This window comes from Myxocyprinus asiaticus, chromosome 30 (genome assembly GCF_019703515.2).
Source record: "Myxocyprinus asiaticus isolate MX2 ecotype Aquarium Trade chromosome 30, UBuf_Myxa_2, whole genome shotgun sequence".
Lineage (NCBI taxonomy): Eukaryota > Metazoa > Chordata > Actinopteri > Cypriniformes > Catostomidae > Myxocyprinus > Myxocyprinus asiaticus.
Window position 1 is genome coordinate 26,673,471 of NC_059373.1, and position 6,810 is coordinate 26,680,280.

The window sequence follows — 6,810 nt, forward strand, 5'->3', positions numbered from 1 at the left end:
GTGCCCCCTAGGGAGTTGGTGCCCTATGCAGACTGCTTATATGCGTATAGTGAGTGGTGGTATTGTCTGTAGGTCTATACAATACAAGTGAATAGTGGCCAAAACTTTGAAGCTCCAAAAATCACAAAAGGAGCATAAAAGTAATCCATATGACTCTAGTGTTTTAATCCATATCTTCAGAAGTGATATGATAGGTGTGGGTGTGAAACAGATCAATATTTAAGTCCTTTTTTACTATCAATCTATACTTACACTTTCAGTTTTACGTTCAGCTACCTACTGATTGGGTCTGGTAAAAGGTGGAGATTGATAGTAAAAAAAGGACTTAAATATTGATCTGTTTCTCACCCACACCTATCACATCACTTCAGAAGATATGGATTTAACCACTGGAGTCTTATGGATTACTTTTATACTGCCTTTTGAACCTTTTGAGTTCTGGTCACCATTCACTTGCATTGTGAGGACAGAGCTGAAATATTCTTCTAAAAATCTTCATTTGTGTTCTGCAGAAGAAATAAAGTCATACACATCTGAGATGGCATGAGGGTGAGTAAATGATGAGAGAATTTTCATTTTTGAGTTACCTATCCCTTTAAGGAGCTCTTAAATATTACACTGTAAAAAAGGTTTCATCATTATGTTATGACATCATCCTTGTTTGCATTCTTTAACTTGTGACAAAAAACAAAATCAGATTTCCAAATTTAAACTTTTTCTTCATTGGTAATTAAAAGAGCAACCTTAGAGCAATAAAATGTACCTGTGGACATTCAATTCCATGGTATATATCAAAATATCATGGTATTACCATCCATCCAATATCATGGTACATTGCAGGTTAGTGCCTCAGTACTTTTTTGTAAGGGTAGTCATTTTTGAGCAAAATATCCAGTCTTTTGCCTTTCTCTTTTTTATATTTCAACACTTGAGCATCATTTGAATATTGATATTCCATTCCTTTTTTTTTTCTTTTTTTTTTTTTTTGCTTTTTTGCTTTTTTGAGTGAACCTCTCCTTTTCAATTTAAATATTTTCAGGTCTTACAAGACACTATTTCGCTCTTCCATGAAGGTGAAAGACATTAATCAGTGAAATCTCGCAACTCCTGGTGTGAAAATGGGTCCAACCTACTTCCGAAACTGCAGGGACATGCACTGCATGACGCTTTAACAGTCCAAGGACGACCCAACAAGGTGAATGGAAAGAGGAGCTTGCAGAAAAACTTGCACTCTGACAAATGGTGAAATCCAGCCTGGATTCAATCAGATAACAAGACACTGATAGAGTCCGGATGTGTTATTTAGAACGCGGTTTGGTATTGCAGGGGCAAAAGTACAGCGCAATGTCCAAAAATGAAATGCTAACATCCTATCAACCACAGATGATGCTTCATCTGATTTAAAACTTGATTACGGCAGGTACAAACACCTTTTATTGAAAGGCAAAAGCAAATGTCAAAAAGAACGTTTTTGTAAAAGTGATCCAGAGTAGTGAATCAGAATCACATTTTGTCACAACAAAGTTGAGTTATTTTAGGAAAATTTAGGCCATCTATTAAAGCATTTATTCAATTGCTTAGGCTACATGAATTGTTTTTTATCAGTGCAACAATTAAATGGATTTAGAAAGAGCTTTGCATGCTTTGCTGAAATAGCTGCGGGTGATTAATGAACATTTTAATTAAAAAATGTATGTAAGCTATTGAGTACCACTTACAGAATGACTGCACAGAATGGAACATATGCGTTTTCAGCTTTGGAAGTGGCTGTTGCCTCTCCTTGGTTGACTTGTTACACCATGTATAGTGACAATGCTGATACTGTACACACCAAAATATAGTCGACTTCCAAAAGAAGCGATTAGGACCAATATCAAGGAATGACTTTGCAAACTTGCGTAGATAAGAGCTTTTTCTGCATTGTAAAGCCAACATGGAGCTGTGACCGAGAGTGTGGGCAGTGACCTTGGGGTCAGTGTGAGGGGCCATTGTGCTCAGCTCTCAAAAGGGCCCACTACAATCAGTCCCACAGTTCTTCTTGTAAGCAAAACAATGGATATCCAGTTTGTTACAAACCCACTGCAATTCACAGCCCAACAAACATTCTTTTTCTGTACCAGGCTCAGCCATTCTGCAATATCTAGTGACAGGAACTGTACCTTAATCAGATCCATGAACAATTGGCCAGGGGAAGTGCATGTTCTTTTTTTTTTAAACCAAATTCAAAGGTTTACCTAGATATATTGGACACATTCTGGTTGATCATGTGATGTTTAATTGTAGTAAACAGCACTTTATTGAAACAATTTAATGATGGAAGCTCAATTAAATCCCATAATGGTTTGTCAAAACTTCAATGAATAGTAACACTTTACATCAATGTTCCCTTTGTTAAAGGGATATTTCACCCAAAAATGAAAATTCTCTTATCATTTACTCACCCTCATGTCATCCCAGATGTGTATGACTTTCTTCTGCAAAATAAAAATTATGATTTTTTAGAAGAATATTTTTAGCTAATAAAATTTAGCTCTGTTGGTCCATTCAATGCAAGTGAATGGGTGCCAAAATGTTGACATTCCAAAAAGCATATAAAGGCATCATAAAAGTAATCGATACAACTCCAGTGTTTCAATCCATATTTTTAGAAGTGATATGATAGGTATGGGTGAGAAAAATTTCAATACTTAAGTACTTTTTGCTTGAAATTCATCTCCCTGCCCAGTAATGGGTGATATGCATTAAGAATGTGAATCACCAAAAACAGAAGAAGAAAATGTGAAAGTGACCTGTTTCTCACCCACACCTATCATATGACTTCTGAAGATAAAGGTTTAAACACTGGAGTCTTATGGATTACTTTTATGCTGATTTATGTGATGTTTGGAGCTTTAAAATGTTGGCACCCATTTACTGAGGGGCAGTGGTGGCTCAGCAGTTAAGGCTCTGGGTTACTGATCAGAAGGTCAGGGGTTCAAGCCCCAGTACTGCCAAGATGCCACTGTTGGGCCCTTGAGCAAGGCCCTTGACCCTATCCGCTCCAGGGGCGCCGTATCATGGCTGACCCTGCACTCTGACCCCAGCTTAGCTGGGATATGGGAAAAAAAGAATTTCACTGTATATGTGCAAATGTATAATGTGTGATAAATAAAGAAAATTATTAATTAATTATTATTAATTATTATACTTAGATTGTATGGACCAAAAGAGCTGAAATATTCTTCTAAAAATCTTCATTTGTGTTCAGCAGATGAAAGTAAGTCACACATCTGGGATGGCATAAAGGTGAGTAAATGATGAGAACATTTTCATTTTTGGGTGAACTATCCAATTAAGGTTTATAAAGGGGTTCGTTAATGATTAATAATTAATTTTACAAATCATTGATATGTAGTTACTGTATAACAAATGCATAAAAAGGGCGACTGTCATGCAATATCTGCCAAATGATAAATCATTTTACCTCACATGTTTTAAATGCTTAATAACACTTATTTGACTTGACCAGTGAAAATTAACTATAAGTGGACACATATGAAGAATTTATTAAGGAGTTGGCAACATTAAAAACCTATGTACCAGTAAGTTCCATTTGGTTTAATGGTCTTCAGCTTTATTATACTGTATGATATATGCTGAGAACAAGTTTAAAGATATGAAAAGTGAGTTTGCAGAGAACTTTAGGTAACTAGGACTATAAAGTTGGGACATCACTCTGAGAATCACCATTCTTTTTACATAAACGTGAGTCAAGATAGTACAGTAATTCAACACAAAGCGGACTGTAGAAAAATAGCAATCCAGCTTTTTAATCTGACAACAACAGTCTATTTTTGCTGCATTGCGACATAATTCATGAATTAGGGAATTTTGAATAAGTGTATTTATTAAGCATTTATAACATGTACTGTAAGTTCTAACAACATGTAAGCTCAATATTTGCCAAGTATTGCACGAAAGTTACCCTTTTTATTAATCTTATTATAACTGCATATAAATGGTTTATAATGCATTTGTAAATGACTTATTAGGCATTAATGAATGTCTTTATAAACTCTTAACAAAGGGAACATTAATGTAAAGTGTTACAAAATTAACTTAAAAGGAAATTTTTCATTTTGGGGTGAACTATCCCTTTAAGGAACAACTTTTCTATGACTGTCAGCTGATTTTATGAATTATGATTAAAGTTTAATATTGAGAATAAGTGCTGTATCTATGAAGAAGGCACCATACAACACTCTTTATTGTACCTCACTATCTGCAGACTACAGAGCAAAACCAAAACTTCCCTTTGAAAAAGCCAACATATTTACCCTCTAAAAACTGATTATGCATAGCAGTGCAATCTGCAACACTCTATCTCATGCAGGGGGGCACAAGGGGAGAAAGTGTCTGAAACAGGACTTTGATGCAGTTCAATAGGCTTGCTTGCTGCGGCATATACAATTAATGACCTTTCTCTATGTCCCAGCAGAGTCTATTTGCATAAGAGGAAAATAACAGTATCACAAGTAATGCTATCCTTTAAAAAAAAAAAAAAAAAAAAAACATTCCACCGTTGATTAAAAAAAAAGCGAGAGAGCTGCTTGCCTCTTACCATTCGCAGTTTTTATCCACCGGTTACAGAAGCACTAATGTTTCCCTTGAGATACACGCTAGACAGTCTTAAGAGAACATTATTTTCCTCTTAACAAACTGTTTCATTCAGCTGGCAAGGTAATATCAGCATTTTGGTGAATAGTTAAGCATGCACATTCATTTTAAGACAAAAGCCTCTAGGAATGTTTGATGATATCCCTTTGTCAGAGTAAAAATAAAAGATAAATCAACTCATCTGCATTACAAAGTGTTCTTCCTACTGTAATCTCTTTCTTTAGGAATTCATCTTGGAAGAAAACAGATCTTTTTGTTAGTTATCCATATCTATTCAATGCAAGAAATCTTTCTTCCACACTTATATGCAAAACACCTTACCCTGGCTGCCATGTCCTGTTAACAGATTGAAGACTGAATACAGCAAAGAAACATGCTTTTGATTTGAAAACGGATGAAACGTGGGCGGTTCAATGAATGGTTTAATGGGATTTTAAATAGATAAAGCTCACCCGAAAATGAAAATTGTCATCTTTTACTCACTCTGATGTTGTTCCAAACCTGTCTTTCTTTCTCCCATGCATGGAACACAAAAGATGTTAGGAAGAATGTTAACAGTTAGTCACCATTCATTTACATTACATGGAATAAAGAGCAGCGTTGGCATTCTCCAAAATTTCTCCTCTTGTGTTCATGAAAGACATAAGTGTGAGTTAATTACAACAGAATTTTCTTTTTGCATGACCTCCGCCATTAAATTATAGTTTCTTCATTGTCAAAAGTAAATGAGGAAGCAAAATATGAACGTTCAACAACAATGAGGCTTTTTAAATTATTCCTGCTTGATATGACAAGTAAAACAGGGGCATCTTAAAGTATGCCAGTTGACTCCCTGCCTCATATCCATTTGTCATTATGCCAGCAAATGTATGTCTGTACTTTACATCTACATTTAGGTGGATTGACAGAACTATAAGAGGACTACAAGTTCAACAGAGTGGATCACACGGACCACTGCACCTCTTGAGCTTTCATTCGCAGCTCTCAGCAGAATCAGAGTTGGTGTTGCATTACATATTCGTTGAGAGACTCACTCAGCTCGCTGCATCCTCCAAGCTGGTTTGCTGACAGCACACTTCATCCCCCTCATGATTTTGGACCTGTAAACGGGTAAAGAATTAACATGGCAATAAGCAAGTTCCTTTATTTAAAAAGGCATGGTTGATCGAGTCAGAACAACATAAGGAGGGTTCAAACACTCCTGCATAGTTTGGCAAAGAATTTCAAGATAAACATACATCACTGCCCACTGCCAAATATCTGCATAGTAGGCGAATAACACATGTTCAGGGGCAGCAAGGTAATCCTTTGTTAAGGGTAGTTCCTTGATTAAGTCATAAATAATAAATCTAATGTCTGTGGATTTCAGATGTACTGACATCTGCTGACAATGTTGATTTAGGATATGCTATATAGTCCAAACTAGCTTTAAAAATAACACAGTGAGAAAGGAAACTTTTTCTGAAAAAACATTGAAGTGCATAGAAAACATTCCCTTATTCTGTAGCCAAATCTACATTAATAACGCTATAGCTATACCAGCCATTCACAGACATACAGAAACAATAATCTGCAGTAAGAAATAATAATGATAATAATGATAAACAGGCTACTAACGGGGGGGGGGGGGGGGGGTGGGAATAATCAATTACGACATCAATGTTGTGCAATTAAAAACATTCAGAAATACTTAGCTCTTTAACTGCTGGTGAATGCACCTACCTGCAGTTGGAGTTCAGTGACAGTGCGCTCGCTCCACGCGCTCCTCCGAAGGGTGATGCACTGGCTCGAGCTCTGGAGTGAGCGCTCGCGGTCATACTTACATACTCGTCAAAACAACCCCCGCTCAATCCGAACCTTGTTCTCTTCCCGGTCACGTTATAAGAAGCCTCGTACACAACACTGTACTCTCAGTCCGTCACAGAACACGTTTCTGCCCCCCTCTACCTCTGTGAGAGAGAACTTGAACTGCCTCCTCTGCTGCCTTTAAATATCCAATTTCAAAAGACGCAGCGCCTCGGGCCATTCGTGTCCGTGTGATGATTATATATTTCCCCTCTGTGATCTACATGAGAAGCAACGCCGCAAACGGTCCAGTAGGAGTCCGTTTTCTTACGGTGTGGAATGGGTTATACGGATTTAACTGAAATCCTT

General features: G+C 36.8%; 1 pseudogene; it reads left to right on the plus strand.

Moving 5' to 3' along the window:
* The first annotated feature begins 6,725 nt into the window (after positions 1–6,725).
* LOC127421032 (UPF0711 protein C18orf21 homolog) overlaps positions 6,726–6,810 on the plus strand; it is a 26,794-nt pseudogene continuing 26,709 nt past the window's right edge.